The 19773-nt window shown below is 40.2% G+C and overlaps 1 protein-coding gene across 3 annotated transcripts in view; it reads left to right on the top strand.

Annotated features, from left to right (window-relative positions):
- LOC115214330 (histone deacetylase complex subunit SAP30L) overlaps window positions 1-19773 on the top strand; it is a 62508-nt gene that overhangs the window by 19095 nt on the left and 23640 nt on the right. The window contains exon 1 of one of the 3 annotated variants that reach the window (XM_029783513.2): window positions 1561-1689. The exons of the other annotated variants lie outside the window; for them this stretch is intronic. The gene's annotated coding sequence lies outside the window, so the exon portion shown is untranslated. Of the gene's footprint in view, window positions 1-1560; window positions 1690-19773 lie in introns of those variants that run through there. 3 annotated transcript variants of the gene reach the window in all.

Below are 19773 nucleotides of genomic sequence, written 5' to 3'. Positions count from 1 at the left end.
CAGTCATCGAATTTGGTTCAATTTCGATTTCACTAGCTCCAACAGGTTTACGCCAGCAGAGTTTAGTGTCCAATGAAGGGAGGTTGGCATGGGTGCCAGTCGTCGAATTTGGTTCGATTTCACTTGCCTCAACAGGTCTTCGCAAGCAGAGTTTTGTGTCCAAAGAAGGAAAGGTATGCATAAGTGGGCTGGCTACATCCCTGGTAAAGGCCACGGGTTATGGTCTCACTTGTCCTGCCGGGTCTTCTCACGCACATCATATTTCCAAAGGTCTTGGTTACTAGTCATTGCCTCAGTGAGGCCTAATGTTCGAAGGTTGTGCTTCACCACCTCGTCCCAGGTTTTCATGGGTCTACCTCTTCCACAGGTTCCCCCAACCGCTAGGGTGTGGCACTTTTTCACATTCTTTTTCATCCATTCTTGCCACATGACCATACCAGTGCAATCGTCTCTCTTGCATATATATATATATATATATATATATATATATATTATATATATATATATGTATACATACCACGGACTTCTTTCAATTTCCATCTACAAAATCCACTCGCAAGACTTGCCCAAGTTGTCACACAGTAGGACTGGACCCAGAACCATGTGGTTGATATATTATATAGACTGCGGCCATGCTGGAGCACCGCCTTTAGTCGAACAAGTCGACTCCAGGACTTATTCTAGTACTTATCCTATCGGTCACTTTTGCTGAACCGCTAAGTTACGGGGACATAAACACACCTACATCGGTTGTCAAGCGATGGTGGGGAGACAAACAAATACACACACACACACACACACACACACACACATATATATATATATATATATATATATATATATATACACACAAGGTAAAGGTTTTTATTTTTCATGTACTTCGAAATTTGCTATAAAATTGGGGTTTTGGGCCGTGTTTGGCTGCTATTTCTAGCATGTAAAAAATTACCTGTTAAAGGGTAATTTTCTGTTTTGAAATATGTATATATATATATACATATATATATATATATATATATAATATATATATATATATATATATATATATATATATATACGGCGAGCTTCTTTCAGTTTCCGTGTCCCAAATCCATTCACAAGGCTTTGGTCGGCCCGAGGCTATATAGTAAAATACATACTCTATTCCTTTGGGGGCCATGCCTTTTATACATATGGGCCATACCTCTTATATGCATTATGGCCTTTTAATACCATCTGCTGTTAAACGTCAACACTTGTTTATGTGTTCGGGCATGTACCGGTATCGCGCTGTCAAAACGAAGTTTATAAAAAGCACTTGCTTTTTATACTTATATATGGAAACATTCGATATTATTAGTCATTTCTTCCATCCAGCAATTCATTTGTTTGATATTCAAACTTAATTCCATCCCTGTCAGCGAATTGCCCTTCTTCGCCTTGCTTTAGTGTTTGAAAATTTCCATTACGCAGAAACAAAACCACCCTTACATACTGCGCCTTCTTTTCACTCATTATTTCTTCCCGATTCTTTCACTTTTCTTTCTCTCAAGTTTTATCCTCCTCTTGTCTTGTCCCCCCCCCCCGACCACCACCACCACTACCTAATTCTGCCTGTTTCATTCTTTAAGAATACCTTCCTCTCTCTCTGTATAGTAATATCACTGTTCTTGATCCCTAATATGTAAGGATATGCTGCAGTTTTTCAAGGTATTTTTTTTACGGAAAAAAGACGTATTTTCCTAATATTTTCCATTATGTATCCTTATGCATTACGTCTTTGTTCTTTCTAAATGTTTTTTTTCTTTTTTCATTTAAAACAAAAAAACAAAAGTGCAAATTTGTCGAATATAGCGGACTTTTCATTTAGTATAACTGACGACATTCGGATATGTAACATTGTACAAGTGATGATATATTTATTATTTATTGAACTTATTTTCGTTTATTCATTCATTCAAAACGTGTATCGAATTCTGGTAACAGACATGATGCATGCACATACGACCTCACACACAGATATATATATATATATAAAACTAAAAATAAGGCTGTCTGAGAGGCACCACCATGCCGAAATAGCAGTCAAATCCCTGACTCTAAAAACCACGTTAAATGTTCATATCGCACCATGAGATAAGACAGAGGGACAAAATAGACTAGCAAAAAAATATTACTGAATATATATATATATATATATATATATATATATATAAACGGTATATATATATATAAATAAGGATAAGATCGTTATTTTAATTGACGATCAAATCAAGTGGCAGCATGGGGAGAAAAACCTTATAGGTTATAATTATGAATAAGGGTATCTAAGAGATACCACCATACTTGAAATAGCAGTCAAAACCTGACTCTGAAAACCACATCAAGAGTTCAATACAGCGCAAGGTGAAAAGACAAATTAGATAAATAAACTAGTAAAAATTGGAATTGTTCACTCGATCGTTGTGAATACGCGTGGTTTTTATTCCATGATTAAATTTTGACGGTTTATATAATATGATAGTGAAATGATCTTTTCTTTCATTGACACAGGTTTGCATACAGGAAGTGGGGTTTTTTTTATTACATCTCTCCTAAGAATTGGATCTTCAGGTTAGCTTGTTCTGGCAATAAACGTCTGTCCAATTTCCTGCTAGACCCCTCTCTCGCAAACTGCAGTAAAAGCCTCCTTCCTCGTATAAAAACTAGAAACAGTCTTTTTCTTCTTTTTAATGCCAGGATATGATTACTTAACACGCGGAAGGTGTCAGTCATTTCAATTTTAAGCTAGCACAGGGCGTATATGGTTGGGTTATTAAATCGATCCAATACATGCGTGGACCTTATTTCTACCGATCCTGGATTGATGGATGTAAGGGAAAGACGATAGGCTCAATGATCCCTTCATATGAAACAACCAGATTCTATTGTTAAGATTTTAGTCAGCAATCCTTCATACCGACTACTATCTCTTTCATTAAGTTGTCAACTTTACCTCCTTTAGTTAAGTGTTTAATGCTTGCTTATGTCTTTTACGTTAGTCATTTTTTTGATGTAGTTTAAAAGAGGTATAGGGCATAGAAGTCACCTCTTTCATTTTCTTTTTCTCTAACGTAAATTGATTTGAACCGCCAGCTAGTTAAGAGTGTGGCTGTGTGCTTCATCGAGCGTATCTTCATTTTGTTTTTATTTTCGCACTGTGGTTTAGCTATATATATATATACTGTTGTGAAAGGCATGATGAACCACATATAGTCTCGTTTCTATTTGCAAAACCTCTCCCGTGAATCGAAAGCCATGTGATATGTAAGAAATCAATAACATTAGCTGTGATCTCATGAGTTTGATCAACTCAGATTACTAAAAGACCAACATTTTCTGCTTCACACTCTGCACATAGTGAAGTTCGATGTACGACGAACACCAGCGTGTGTGTGTGTGTGTGTAAGTTAGCCATTCGATAAATAGAGAACGATAAAATAAATACGAAACTCCTTAACCCCTTGACTTAACCTATAAAAGTATGTGTGTGTATACTCATAAATGTACATACATATTTAGGGTTAACTACAGATTGGTGCCTCTCTGATTTCGTATAACTTTCTCAGAATACATATTTTTAATGAAATTTTGCAGATAACGATTATGTTGATAGTATTTAAAAAGAACAATAACAGTTTTTTAAAACTAGTTTCTGACCATTGTCCTTACTTTCTTCTTTCTCATGATTCTCTTTTTTAAAATGCATCTTTCTTAAATAAGAAATAGGTTTTCGAGTGTGTAGATTATTTCAGTTTGATGTTGCCAACCTAAATCTAAGGAAGAAAAAAAAAGTGAAAATGCTGAAGTTTTTAGAAATTTGTGCTAACGAAGTCCGGACGATCTGTATGAAACTCCTCCTTTCTACTGAGTTTTTTTTTTTTTCTTTATCAACATATGGTTTTCACCCAGGCGGCCCAGGTTCGGTTCCCAACATTGGAACCTCAATTTTTAATGGCAGTGCCCCTGTGTGGCCACAACATATGGTTTTCACCCAGGCGGCCCAGGTTCGGTTCCCAACATTGGAACCTCAATTTTTAATGGCAGTGCCCCTGTGTGGCCACAACATATGGTTTTCACCCAGGCGGCCCAGGTTCGGTTCCCAACATTGGAACCTCAATTTTTAATGGCAATGCCCCTGTGTGGGCCACAGCCTCTGGCTAAAAACTGATTGCAGAATTATTATCGCAATCTACACCCACTCTTTGAAGGTAGTCATGAAAGAAACGAAGGCGAAAACATTAAGGATGTAAACATTTAATATTCCTCATGTTTGTTATTAAGTTTGGCATTAAATTCAACAATGGAATTCATCCCCGCTCCCTTTAAATAAAGAAACATAATCAAACCCGAGTCATGTCCTTTCTAACATTTGTGTTTATTTTTCTCTAAAACCGGTGGCCCACGTCTGTTTTGTTGCTAAATGTAATCCAGATATTTTCATATCAATATATATATTACATTCGTCTATTTTTCATACTACTCCCATCTAATTATTTCTATATTAGTTTTTCACATTCCTCGTTTTTGTTTTTCCCCACTACAGCCATCTGTTATTTAAATTATTCGTCGTTTTTGTTCTGTACATCCATCCATCCATCTATTTATTAGTTTATTGCATTCGTCCATCTTTCTCACTACAACCATCGATCTATCTCTCCACCTATTTCGAAATTACTTTATTATATTCGTTATTTTTTTCCCCATTGCAGACATCTGTCCTTTATTGTATTCGTCATCTATCCACCTAATTCTATCTATATAACACTTTTATCTGCATTCGTCCGTTTTTCTCGTTACTTCCATCTGTCTATTTCTACCGCTGTTATTCTATCTATCCGTTGTCTGCTTCAACATTCGTCCATATCTGTGTTTGTTTTCTTCAACTGTCTGTCTATCCAGTATTTTCTGTGGTTGAATGAAACAAGCTATAATCTAATCCATCTTTCTCTTCGAAATGTCCGTCCGTACCTGGTCCTATTTGTCCCTTTCTCACCGCTTTTTCTTCAGTCTATTATTACTCCACTCAATACATTGCGATCCTTACCTCACCTTCTCTTTATACATATTATTACTCCACTCAATACGTTGCGATCCTTACCTCACCGTCTCTTTATTATATTACTCCACTCAATACAATGCGGTCCTTACCTCACCGTCTCTTTGCCCCTTTATTCATTCATTCCCTTCTCTTTAGCGTCTGTTATATGAAAACGCCCATTAATATTTTCCATTGGCTTCTTTATTACACTTTCTCTACATCATTCCATTTAGCAACTCGGGCTCCATCTTCGTTACATATTTATTTTTTTTTACCCCGGGTCGTTCATGTTGTCCACTCAGAACTGGCGTGTAAGACCCAACTAATTTCAGAATGTCCAGCCTTTACTCATATATGCGTATTGGCCTTTATTTAATAATGTCCATGATTACAGTTTCAATGTTTCAGTGCGAGTATAGGCTGCTTTATGTTCTGTAAGTCCTTCCTCAACACTGGTTTTCATTTCCCGGTTATCGCTGATATCACACACCTTGTTGTACATGACGGAAATGTCTTTGAGAAAGGCAGAAATGTCACGCATTTCCTTTTTTTTTCTCTCTCTCTTTTCAAAAATTAAATCTGGAAGCCTTTGCAAGCAAATTATACACTTTTTAAAAAAAATTCTGCTCCTTCATTCAATCCACGCTTTGGAAAAAAACAATGAGAAATGCCAATTCACTTGTGTCGCTAATGTCCTCAAAGAAAAGCATAAACGTAACACAATCTCCATTCCCTTCCTCTTGCATAAAAATACTGAAAACCTTGGTGTCACTCTAAGAAATCGTTTATTACGTTTTCAAAATACCATGCCAGTCAGTTCGTTGTTCAATTATCTGCTGCAAATAACTATAATTTAATACTGCTGACTGGGTTTTGCTTGACAGTATAATAATAATAATATGTACGTTATGGTTGCAAAATCCGGTAAATTACAATATCGGTGGGTTTTTCCACAGGACAAGTAGCGGGCATGTTGCGCTGACTGAGGTGGATATGATGAAATTTGACTGATGGCGCCAGAGCAAATGTTTAGTGATACTCATAGTTTGATATCAGATAATAAGTTTCTACTAAGTTAAAAGTATGAATTAAAACATAAAAAAACTATAACAAGTGTTTTATTTTGGAGCATCATAAAGTAGTTTAGTAATAATAATTGTTTTTGTTATAGGCACAAGGCTTGAAATATTAGCGAAGAGGGTTTAGTCGGTTACATGGAGCCCACCCAATGCTCGACTGGTGCTTATTTTATCAACCCCGAAAGTAGAGACTTCGGCGGAATTTGAACTTAGAAATGAAAAACCGGAAGAAATTGCCACTAAGCATTTTAATGTGTGCAATTGATTGCTTGAGAGTTTGCAAACATGGATAGTCGTTGCAATTTGATCCTTTCGAAACTGTGTCTTGGAAACTCTTCAGGAATTCCTTGTATAAAAAAAGCTTTTGTTGGTCAAAATATTTTACCACGATTTCTATTTTAATAAGGCTATATATATATATATATATATATATATATATATATATATATATGTGTGTGTGTGTGTGTGCTCACCGATTTCTATATAAAAGAAATGATAATGTGCAACATATTTTTGATGTAACATTTCTCGGAGTTACTGCTTACCGATGGAACGTAAGGAAAAGTTAAATTTTGAATGAAAAAACACACACCAGTACCGTGGTAACTAATAAATAAATAAAATAGCGGACATTATATATATATATATATATAATATATATATATATATATATATATATAATGTAGGAATAATTATTTTTTTGAAAAAATTTTTATCAATGGCCAGCATATTAAAAAATACCTTTAAAGGTTAAAATTATAAACAACTTTTTTTTTTTTCGTTAGGCCTTATTTATAAGTTATATATATATATAACACGTACATACATACATGCGCGCACGCACACGCGAACAAATAGTGTCACGTGCATGGGCGCGCTCATGTTTTCGGTTGTCTGTCCGAAATGGGTTTTGAAGAAAGACCTGTGTTTTTCGATAGTCTTGTACTTTAATGTTACATTCTCTTTCTCACTTTTTCGTCTACAAAATACAAACCCAGCGGATAGAAAAAAAAGGAGATAAAAGAGAAAGGGCACACGCACACACACACACACATATATATATATATATATATACACGTAAAGAAGGGATGTTATATATTGGCGAACAGGAGAGGTTGATACATATATAAAGAGAAAGTGGCGAGTGTGTGTGTGTTGTGGGGACATTAAATTTAATATAAGATAAGTGGTCAGTATTAATTACTGTTTAGAAAGTAATTTGGTAGGTAAGCAATAACACACTGACAGTTTGTTATTACTAGTTTCAAGGAAGAACATTATACGAAGTGTACAGTGACCGCCTGATTGTAGTACTTTGCCCGCCCTCTTAATATATCTCATTTTTTTTTCTCTCTCTCTTATTTCAAAAAAGACACAACCTCTTTCCATTGGCTTATGTCGTTTACATAGTCAAACACTTTATCATCGCCATCGTTATTTTTTTTTTTTTTGTTGCAAAATCATTTAAAAAGCAGATTGCTTTTACTGTTTCTGTTTTACGGTTTACTCTTTTACTCGTTTCAGTCATTTGACTGCGGCCATGCTGGAGCACCGCCTTTAGTCGAACAAATCGACCCCGGGACTTATTCTTTGTGAGCCCAGTACTTATTCTATCGGTCTCTTTTTCCGAACCGCTAAGTTGTCAAGCAAATGCTAGGGGGACAAACACGAACACAGACACACACACATACATATATACGACGGGCTTCTTTCAGTTTCCGTCTACCAAATCCACTCACAAGGCTTTGGTCGGCCCGAGGCTATAGTAGAAGACACTTGCCCAAGATGCCACGCAGTGGAACTGAACCCGGAACCATGTGGTTGGTAAGCAAGCTACTTACCACACAGCCACTCCTTAAGCGTCTCCTTTTTTTTGTTATCCCTCAGGAATTAAATCTCTGTATGTATTGGGTATTATTTATTAGGCACTCTTAGGGTATGTCGTTTATTAATTTTGGTAAGAACAGAGGATAGCATTATCTGTTGTTTTATATTCTTCTAACAGTCCGTCAGGTGTATATAAGTGTAGAATGTGCAATTTATTATTCCATATATTTTCCTTTTGTAATTTTAAAAAAGCAAGCCTTGACCTGTAATAGATTCGATCTCTTGTGATTTTGTAGCTATTTCTCCTTGCCTTACCTTCCATCTGTACGCTTTTAAATATATCCCACAATGTTTGGAAACTGAAGTTTTCAAGGACCAAAATATATTTTAGTTGTGGAGGAGGAGTTGTTAAAAGAAAAGACTAAAACTAAAGCCACTTTATGAAAACATTGTACTAGATTTATTCACCACAATCATAGTATATATCGACATATGTACTCATACGTCCTCTGTTCTGGTGGGAATGTCACCGACAGAAAAAATAGTTTATTGCTAGGGAAACAGCTTGAGGTGGGTGGATACACTTGCGCGAATGAATGGGCATTCCTTGTACGTTTTGCTTTGTAGTGAGTGTAATGTGTTTCTTATACATTCGCGCACTTTTGGATTTCAGTGCTGTTGTATTTGTTTGTGTATACTAATAATATCTGACACGTGTCCTGTTAGCAGGACCATCTTAGCAGCGTTGTAATCCCTTCCCCGCCACCGGCAAATCAATGTACTGGGCCCTTTAATGTTCATCTATTGATCGTTACCTATTTCTTTACTACCAACGAGGGGTTAAACACAGAGAGGACAAACAAGGACAGACAAACGGATTAAGTCGATTACATCGACCCCAGTGCGTAACTGGTACTTAATCTATCGACCCCGAAAGGATGAAGGGCAAAGTCGACCTCGACGGAATTTGAACTCAGAACGTAATGGCAGATGAAATACGGCTACGCATTTCGCCCGGTGTGCTATCGTTTCTGCCAACTCGCCGCCTTTTATCTATTTATCGTTACCAGCGTCGCCTTACTGGCACTTGTGTCGGTGGCACGCGAAAAAAAAAAAACATTCGAGCGAGGTCGTTACCAGTGCCGCTGGACTGGCTCCTGTGCAGGTGGCACGTAAAAAATACCATTTGAGTGTGGCCGTTGCCAGTACCGCCTGACTGGCCCTCGTGCCGGTGGTACGTAAAAGCACCCACTACACTCTCGGAGTGGTTGGCGTTAAGAAGGGCATCCAGCTGTAGAAACTCTGCCAAATCAGACTGGAGCCTGGCGCAGCCATCTGGTTCGCCAGACCTCAGTCAAACCGTCCAACTCATGCCAGCATGGATAGTGGACGTTAAACGATGATGATGATGATAGCAAGGCAAATTGTACATAGATTCGAATTGGACCCCTAGACCCATGAGATCTCTGGGCAGCTGCCCTATGTGCTTATGTCTTAAGATGGCACTGAGTGTAAGATTCCTCTCCGTGTACTATACAATGTGTTTTCTCTCTCTCTCTATTTCATGGTTACAGTATTAAACGTCAACACACACAAGTACATTGAGGAACTCTGCCCCTCTACAGTCCACTAACCGGTTAGAAATAACAGCTATATTACTCTATCATTCTCTGCCAATTTAAAAAAAGGATTAGAAATATCATAAAAATACAAAAGATTTAAAAAAAAAAAACCTTCAGACTGGAGATTCATGCCTGGAACACTTTTGGTTGCATATTTGCTGCATTGGTGCTGATCTGGGGTGTGGGAAGCTAAGCTACAATAACACTATGCATAAATATGTTTATTGAAAATTTCTGTACCTGCATTCATGCAGAAAGGTGTTTTAGAAAATCATGCCTCTACAGATTCAGTGTTTTGGCTTTCTCTTTCTTTTTCTCTCTTTTACTTGTTCCAGTCATTTGACTGTGGCCATGCTGGAGCACTGCCTTTAGTCGAACAAATCGACCCCAGCACTTATTCTTTGTAAGCCTAATAATTATTCTATCGGTCTCTTTTTGCCAGACTGCTAAGTTACAGAGACGTAAACACACCAGCATCGGTTGTCAAGGGATGTTAGAAAGACAAACAGATAGGCGCATGAGTGGCTGTGTGGTAAGTAGCTTGCTTATCAACCACATGGTTCCGGGTTCAATCCCACTGCGTGGCACTTTGGGCAAGTGTCTTCTATTATAGCCTTGGGCCGACCAAAGCCTTGTGAGTGGATTTGGTAGACGGAAACTGAAAGAAGCTCATCGTGTATATGTATATATATATATATGTATATATATATATATATATATGTGTGTGTGTCTGTGTTTGTCCCCTCAACATCGCTTGACAACCGATGCTGGTGTGTTTACGTCCCCATAACTTAGCGGTTTGGCAAAGAGACCGATAGAATAAGTACTGGGCTTACAAAGAATAAGTCGTTGGGTCGATCTGCTCGACTAAAGGCGGTGCTCCAGCATGGGCGCAGTCAAATGACTGAAACAAGTAAAAGAATAAAAGAGTAAAGAGAGATACAAACATATACACACATATATATTCAATGGACTTCTTTCAGTTTCTGTCTACTTAATCCACTCACAAGGCTTTGGTCAGCCTGAAGCTATAGTAGAAGACACTTGCCCAAGGTGCCACGCAGTGGGACTGAACCTGGAACCATTTGGTTGGTAAGCAAGCTACTTACCACATAGCCACTCCTGCATACAGAGGTATGAATAAAACTGGCATACCATCAGTTACGACAAGTGTTCCAGTTGATCCAATCGACACAACAGCTTGCTTGTGAAATTAACATGCAAGTGGTTGAGTATTCCACATAAAAAGCACCATCCGATTGTGGCTGTTGCCAGCCTCGTCTGGCACGCAAAAAGCACCCACTACACTCATGGAGTGGTTGGCGTTAGGAAGGGCATCCAGCCATAGAAACAATGCCAGATCAGACTGGGCCTTGAACCGTCCAACCCATGCTAGCATGGAAAGCGGATGCTAAATGATGATGGTGATGCATATCTTTAACATAATTTTCATGAATATTCAGCATAACACAGAATGTGACAAGGCTGGCTTCTTTGAATTACAGGTACAACTTATTTTTGCCAGGTGAGTGGATTGGAGCATAATGAAATAGTGTTTGCTTCAAGGACACAATGGCCCTGCCAGGAATCGCGCTCATGACCTTACGAGTGTGAGCTGAATACCCTAACCACTAAGCCATACGTCTTCACTAGCCCCCTTCAGCACTCGGATTACTCATTCAAATACAATGCTTATTTATTGACATTGTTTTGAATTATTATGCATTATCTTGTAGATCTTGTAGGCTTTAACCCCTTCGTTACTGTATTTATTTTGAGACGCTCTGTGTTTCTTTCAATTATTTTAAATATAACAAAGAATTTAGTAAAATAACTTGGTTATCATTAAGCTAGTGTTAGGAACATAAATTGTGAATAAGATTTGGTGGAAGATTTTAATTCAAAACTTATGAAAACAAAACATTTCTACTACAGAGCCAGAGCCGGTTTTAGCCGGGTTGGTATTGAAAGGGTTAATGGTGTGATTGTTTAATTTTAGAAGGACATTGTAGGGGAGGTGTAAGAGGCCAGATCTGGTTGATTTAAATGCTAAAGAGCTAGATGTAGGTATGCAAGATGGTTAGACACACGCGCGCACAAAAAGAGGTGAGAGAAAGAGGCAGTGAGTAAAAAAAAAGCTTTGTGTACACACACATACACGCGCATATATATATATATAATATATATATATATATATGTTCACGTGCTGGTGGCACGTCAACAAAACATTCGTGCGAGGTCATTGTCAGTGCCACTGGACTGACTCCTGTGCAGGTGGCATGTAAAATCACCATTTGAGTGTGGCCGTTGGCAGTACCGCCTGACTGGCTCTCGTGCCGGTGGTACATAAAAGCACCCAGTACACTCTCGGAGTGGTTGGCATTACGAAGGGCATCCAACTGTAGAAACTCTGCCAGATCAAGATTGGAGCCTGGTGCAGCCATCTGGTTCGCCAGTCCTCATTCAAATTGTCCAACCCATGCTAGCATGGAAAGCTGACGTTAAATGACGATGATGATATATATAAATAAATAAATAAATAAAATGTGTCCTGTTTGTCCGACCTTAAGTATCCATTTATTTATCAATGGATTTATTATAACATAGTGCAAGTAGGCACCTGTAACATAATCTTCAGACAGAATCAGCCTGACAGTGTATAATGATGTGGCTGGTCTTTTGAATAACGGATACACATGCCAGCTGAACGATTTAGTCTGGTGGAAGAGAACTGTGCCCATGGCTTCTGCAGATTTTCAGAAACTGATGAAATTGACATGTTTGATGTCCTTGAACAACTTCAAATGAAAGGCCACAGGAAAAACATGAGCAGAAGGGAAATTCCAGAATTTCCAAACTGGGTGAGTGGGTGGGTTGCTAAGAAAATCTGTTAGTGCATGCATTACAGAGCAGGGGACACAATATGGATACTCTCTTTACTCTTTTACTTGTTTCATTCATTTGACTGCGGCTAAGCTGGAGCACCGCCTTTAATCGAGCAACTCGACCCTGGGACTTATTCTTTTGTAAGCCCAGTACTTATTTTATCGGTCTCTTTTGCCGAACCACTAAGTAACGGGGACATAAACACACCGGCATTGGTTGTCAAGCAATGCTAGGGGGACAAACACAGACACACAAACACACACACGCATATATATATACATATATACGACGGGCTTCTTTCAGTTTCCGTCTACCAAATCCACTCACAAGGCTTTGGTCGGCCCGAGGCTATAGTAGAAGACACTTGCCCAAGGTGCCACGCAGTGGGACTGAACCCGGAACCATGTTGTTGGTAAACAAGCTACTTACCACACAGCCCCTCCTGCGCCTGGATGATGAAAATGCAGAGACAAGTGAGTCAGGTGGCTCTTAGATGAGTGTGGTACAAGTTGAGTGAGTTCCAAAGGGCAAAAGCTATTAATGTAGCAACAGAGACAAAAGAGTGAGGACATAGTATATATATGCTCCAGATGCTAGGGTGTGTTAGCGAGTGACTTCATATCAGTTTGTCAGCTGGCCTTTTGTAACAATATAATCTGTGTAGCTCCTTTATTGATGAAACAACGTTGTAAAACTGCTGATGTTGGTATAAAATAAATACCATATGTGGGTGGAGAAATAGATTTTACTGATTAGATAAAAGTATCTAAATTGTAATAAAAACAGAATAATGATGAAGTCGGTGACAGCCTTGTGATGTAGTCGCTTATTAATTGTATGAGAAGATTAACAACTCTGGCATTTGAACCAATTGTATCTGGCCCATATATCCTACCTATTTATGTTCAGACTGGTCAGATTTGGCCCCTCACATCAATCCTACAATATCATTCACAAAAGGCGGTGGGCTGGCAGAAACATTAGCACGCCAGAAATGCTTAGCGGTATTTTGTCTGTACTTACGTTCCGAGTTCAAATTCCGCCAAGGTCAACTTTGCCTTTCATCCTTTCAGGGTTGATAAATTAAGTACCAGTTGCATACTGGGGTCGATCTGATCGACTGGCCCCCTCCCCCAAAATTTCAGGCCTTGTGCCTAGAGTAGAAAACAATAGCATTCTAAAATTTAGCAATTATTTCGTTCTTTTACTTGTTTCAGTCATTTGAATGCTGCCATACTGGAGCACCACCTTAAATGGTGTTAATCAAAGAAATCGACCCCAGGACTTATTCTTTGTAAGCCTAGTACTTATTCTATCGGTCCCTTTTGCTGAACCGCTAAGTTATTGGGACATAAACACACTAGCATTGGTTGTCAAGTGTTAGTGGGGGTACAGATAGACAAATACACACAAATATATATATATATATATATATATATATATACATGATGGACTTCTTCCAGTTTCTGTCTATCAAGTCCACTCACAAGGCTTTCATCAGTCCAAGGCTGTAGTAGAATACACTTGCCCAAGGTGCCATGCAGTGGGACTGAACCCAGGACCATGTGGTTGGAAAGCAAGCTTCTTACCACACAGCCACAGTTATAAGATAATGCATGATTAATTTAAAACTGAATAAAAAAGCAATTTATTGATAGAACAAGCTGAATGTTAAAGGGTTTGAGACCCCCTTCGGTCATGACTGACTGGGATTGCACCTAGAAAGTTACCCTCCCAGGCACAAGTCTGGGCAAGGTTGTTTATGGAAGACCAGCAGTCGCCCATGCATACCGGCCTCCCCTCTCCACACCACCAGTGTTATCCAAGGGAAAGGCAAAGGGGCCGATACAGCTTGGCACCAGGGATGTCGCAACTCATTTCTACAGCTGAGTGAATTGGAGTAAAGTGAAATGAAGTGTCTTGCTCAAGAACACAACACGCAGTCCGGTCCTGGATTCAAACTCACAACCTCACGATCATAAGCTCGACGCTCTCACCACTGGCCCAAATATTCATCCTGTTTTAGGTTCAAACTGGCTAGATCCAGCCTCTTGCATCTACCCTGCAATGTCATTCAAAAAATAAACAAGTATATTATCTTGAAGCTATGAGATAATGCAGGATTGATTCAAAGAAAGGTGAATAAATAAGCATTACATTTGACAGTGATCTGAATGCTAAAGAGTTTAATGAAGATACCAGTGCCGGTGGCACATAAAAGAACCATCCGAACGTGGCCGTTGCCAGCCTCGCCTGGCCTCCGTGCCGGTGGCATGTAAAAAGCACCATCCGATTGTGGCCATTTGCCAGTCTCGCCTGGCCTCCGTGCCGGTGGCACGTAAAAAGCACCATCCAATCGTGGTCGTTTGCCAGCCTCGTCTGGCACCTGTGCCGGTAGCACGTAAAAAGCACCCACTACACTCATGGAGTGGTTGGCGTTAGGAAGGGCATCCAACCGTAGAAACATTGCCAGATCAGACTGGAGCCTGGTGCAGCCTTCTGGCTTCCCAGACCCCGGTCGAACCGTCCAACCCATGCCAGCATGGAAAGCGGATGCTAAACGATGATGATGATGATGATCAGATATCAAAGCAGAGAGCAATCAGTAGAGAAAGCAAAGACGGAGGGTTGCAAGCTTGGAGGTATCAGTTATAATGTCAAATGGAAGAGAGAAGGTTTTTCAAGGCTGTGTATAGTATCAGTTTGAGATGAAAAACAGTTAACAGGCTCATTAGTGGCAGTGTTATGCACACGGACTATTTTGTTGTTGTGCATGTGGATGGTGTTTCTGCTGCACATGCAGATGGTACTGTTGTTATGCACATGGGCAATGCTGCTGCTGTACACACAGACATCCTGGGTCACAACCAGAAGGTCACAAACTCTCTCTCGCTCTCTCTTACAACTTCAGTGTATGGCCTGTCAATGTTCTGTCTCCTCCCCCTCCTCACCCCCTCTATCACCTCATGCTACCTCTACAGTGGCCTATGCTCCTTGGAATTGGCTGTTCTTCTTCCACCCCACCCCACCTGACTCATTTATTTCTTACTGTTGCTCTCTTAGGCAACCACTTTTTCTCAGTCTTTCCTCTCTGGAATGTCAGCCCTCATTTTTCTTCCAGTGAACTTGAAGTTATTCAAAAGAAGGTCATGTGCAATGACAGGCGCAGGAGTGGCTGTGTGGTAAGTAGCTTGCTTACAAACCACATGGTTCCAGGCTCATTTCCACTGCATGGCACCTTGGGCAAGTGTCTTTTACTATAGCCTCATGTTGACCACAGCCTTGTGAGTGGATTTGGTAGACGGAAACTGAAAGAAGCCCATCATATATATGTGTATATGTGTGTATATATATATATATATATATATATATATATATATATATAATGTATGTGTGTGTATATGTTTGTGTGTCTGTGTTTGTTCTCCCAACATTGCTTGACAACCGATGCTGGTGTGTTTACGTCCCCGTAACTTAGTGGTTCGGCAAAAGAGACCAATAGAATAAGTACTAGGCTTCCAAAGAATAAGTCCTTGGGTCGATTTGCTTGACTAAAGGCGGTGCTCTAGCATGACCACAGTCAAATGACTGAAACAAGTAAAAGAGAGTAAAAGAGAATGATCCCCCACCCCCACCAGATCAACCCATATTGTAAAAAAAAATGCAAAAAAAAGCAAAAAAGAAATGACAAGTGGTATAAATTGTTGTACCACATTGTATTAAGCTTCTATAACAAATGTGTTTAGATATCAACTCCTCAGTTCTGTTTGATATGTTGAATTATTAATTTATACTATGGTATGTACTGCATTGGGTTTAAATTCACATCATGTATTAGTGGTGATATATAGCATTGGCATGGCTATGTAATAAGAAGTTGGCTTCCCAACCACATGGTTCTGGGTTCAGTCCTACTGCATGTCACTTTGTGTAAGTAGTTTTCTACTATAACCCTGGACTGACTAAAGCCTTGTGAGAGGATTTGGGGTAGGCAGTAACTGAAAGAATCTCGTATAAGCATGTGTGTGTGTTGTTACTGTCTCCTTATCTTGTAATTGTTGTCTACAAGTGTCAATGTTATAAGCAGTGAAAGGTATCCAGAACCTTCCGAACGTGGCCGTTACCAGTGCTGCCCTGACTGGCCTTGTGCCGGTGGCACGTAAAAAGCACCATCCGATCGTGGCCGTTGCCAGCCTCGCCTGGCCCTCGTGCCTGTTGTACGTAAAAAGCACCATCCGATCGTGGCCGTTTGCCAGCCTCGTCTGGCACCTGTGTTGGTGGCACGTAAAAACCACCCACTACACTCACGGAGTGGTTGGCGTTAGGAAGGGCATCCAGCCATAGAAACATTACCAGATCAGACTGGGCCTGGTGCAGCCTTCTGGCTCCCCAGACCCCAGTTGTACCGTCCAACCCATGCTAGCATGGAAAGCGGACGCTAAACAATGATGATGATGATGATGATGATGATGATGATAAATTCTGTCCAACCCATGTGAGCATGGAAAAGTGAACATTAAAACGATGATGATGATATTGTTTGTGAAGGCATGTGGTCTTAGTAGTTGGGATGTTTAGCTCAAGATCATGTAACTTGCAAGTCAGAAAAGGAATGGGGGGTGGGGAGGAAAAGAAAAAAGCTTCCACTACCAAATGGGAAGTATATGAAACGGAACAGTGGAGGTGAGTGTGTTTTCCTTTTCCTTTTTCCCTGTTCCTTTTCTGTATTGCAAAATTATCATGTGTCCATTGAGTGGCATTTATAAATTGATACCATGCCTTTTGAGTCAGTTTTATAACGATATACCATGCCTAGGGAGTTAAATTTATAAGGCCATATGAACTGAGTTATTTTTGTAAAAGACATCATCATGGCATAGCTCTGTGGTAAGAAGCTTGCTTCCCAACCCCATGGTTCCAGGTTCAGTCCCACTGCATGGCACCTTAAGCAAGTGTCTTCTATAGCCTCAGGCTGACCAAAAACCTTCCGAGTGGAGTTGGTAGTTGGAAACTGAAAGAAGCCCATCGTGTACATGTGTATGTATGTCTGTGTTTGCCCCACCATCACTGCATGACAACTGGCGTTGGTGTGTTTGCGTCTTCATAATTTAGCTTTTCGGCAAAAGAGACTGATAGAATAAGTACCAGGCTTACAAAATAAGTACTGGGGTCAATTTGTTTGACTTAAAACCCTTCAAGGCGGGTGCTCCAGCATGGCTGCAGTCAAATGATTGAAAGAAGTAAAAGAACGTATTGAAACACGTATATAAATATTTACTATTACTCTTTACTCTTTTACTTGTTTCAGTCATTTGACTGCGGCCATGCTGGAGCACCGCCTTTAATCGAGCAACTCGACCCCGGGACTTATTCTTTGTAAGCCCAGTACTTATTCTATCAGTCTCTTTTGCTGAACCGCTAAGTGGCGGGGACATAAACACACCAGCATCGATTGTCAAGCGATGTTGGATGGGACAAACACAGACATCATCATCATCATCATCATCGTTTAACGTCCGTTTTCCACGCTAGCACGGGTTGGACGGTTTGACCGGGGTCTGGGGAGCCAGGGGCTGCCCCAGGCTCCAGTCTGATCTGGCAGTGTTTCTACAGCTGGATGCCCTTCCTAACGCCAACCACTCCGCGAGTGTAGTGGGTGCTTTTTACGTGCCACCTGCACAGGTGCCAGAGGGGTCTGGCATCGGCCACGATCGGTTATTGCCTTTTTTCGTTGCATTGCGGCAGGGGGGAGGGTTCCGGCCGAGAGAAGAGAGGGAGAGAGAGTGGGGGGGGGGTGCATGTAATATAGGGGAGCACCAGTGGGGAAGGTTTGGGGTAAAGAGAAACGATGACAGGTAGGGTTGGTGGCAGGTTCTAGACAGAATGAAAAGTAGGAAGTAAAAACGTAGGATATCACGAGTGGGGGAGGGGGCTGGAAGGAGATAGCCGGTTGAGGCAGTGACACATTTCAAAACAGGAGGAACATAAGATAACAGGTTAAGTGGGACGTTTGATGAGCTGCGGCGCTAGCTGCTTCTGTCCAGGGGGAGAGAGGCAGGGGTAAATACATAGTGAGAAAGTATATTGAGGAGGAGGGGTAGGAGGAACAGACACACGTAGTGGTGGCGGTGGTAGAGGGGATATCCGGTGAGGATGGTGTAAACAGAGTGTTCTCCGGTATGGGTGGTGGGTGTGGGAGGGCGGGCGAACCGCGAATGGCGGGCTGCGAAGATTTTGATTGGGGACAGTAGTGATAAAGACTTAAGCAATCGGGGTTTGAAGAAATGAACAGAGTAATGAACGAATTAACTTGGTACCGAGGGGTTAAACAAATTAAAGGGTTATATTTTAAGAACAAGCAGAATTAGTGAATAGATTCGAACATTTAAGGGTTAGCGGCAAATGTATGTGTGTAGTACAAGAGTCGGAAGAAATGAAATGGGAATTCTTAGCTTGCTTGCTATGATCATCGCTGTGTGGTCAAGAAAGGGTGAATGAAAGAGAAGCACACGAGGTGATTATTTATATAGGTTCACCGGAAGTGGGTTGGAAAGACGGAAGTTTTGATTGAAGACAGGACAGTACAGTAATGGCGGAGGACGAACGAAATATCTTCATACTGAGGCATTTTTTAAAAAATTAAAGAATTTTGAGGAGGAAAGATCACGCAGGTTAGCGAATGGCGGGCTGCGAAGATTTTGATTGGGGACAGTAGTGGTAAAGACTTAAGCAATCGGGGTTTGAAGAAATGAACAGAGTAACAAACGAATTAACTTGGTACCGAGGGGTTAAACAAATTAAAGGGTTATATTTTAAGAACAAGCAGAATTAGTGAATAGATTCGAACATTTAAGGGTTAGCGGCAACACAAATATATATATATATATATATATACATATATATATATATATACATATATACGATGAGCTTCTTTCAGTTTTCGTCTACCAAATCCACTCACAAGGCTTTGGTTGGCCCAAGGTGCCACGCAGTGGGACATTGAATCATATTTGTAAGGATAGAGGTTGTCTTTCAAGTCCCCAAAAGTCAGTTCTGCAATTTCTTGCTCAACAACCTGCACAAATGCTTTACTCTTTACTCTTTTACTCTTTTCAGTCATTTGACTGCGGGCATGCTGGAGCACTGCCTTTAGTCAAGCAAATCAACTCCCACGACTTATTCTTTGTAAGCCTACTACTTATTCTATCAGTCTCTTTTGCTGAACCGCTAAGTTACGGGGATGTAAGCGCACCAGCACCAGTTGTCGAGCGATGTTAGGGAGACAAACACAGACACACAA

Source organism: Octopus sinensis, linkage group LG7 (assembly GCF_006345805.1).
Source record: "Octopus sinensis linkage group LG7, ASM634580v1, whole genome shotgun sequence".
In the NCBI taxonomy this organism is placed as follows: domain Eukaryota; kingdom Metazoa; phylum Mollusca; class Cephalopoda; order Octopoda; family Octopodidae; genus Octopus; species Octopus sinensis.
The sequence above is the reverse complement of the archived record's forward strand: the minus strand, read 5'-3'. Positions and strand labels throughout refer to the sequence as shown.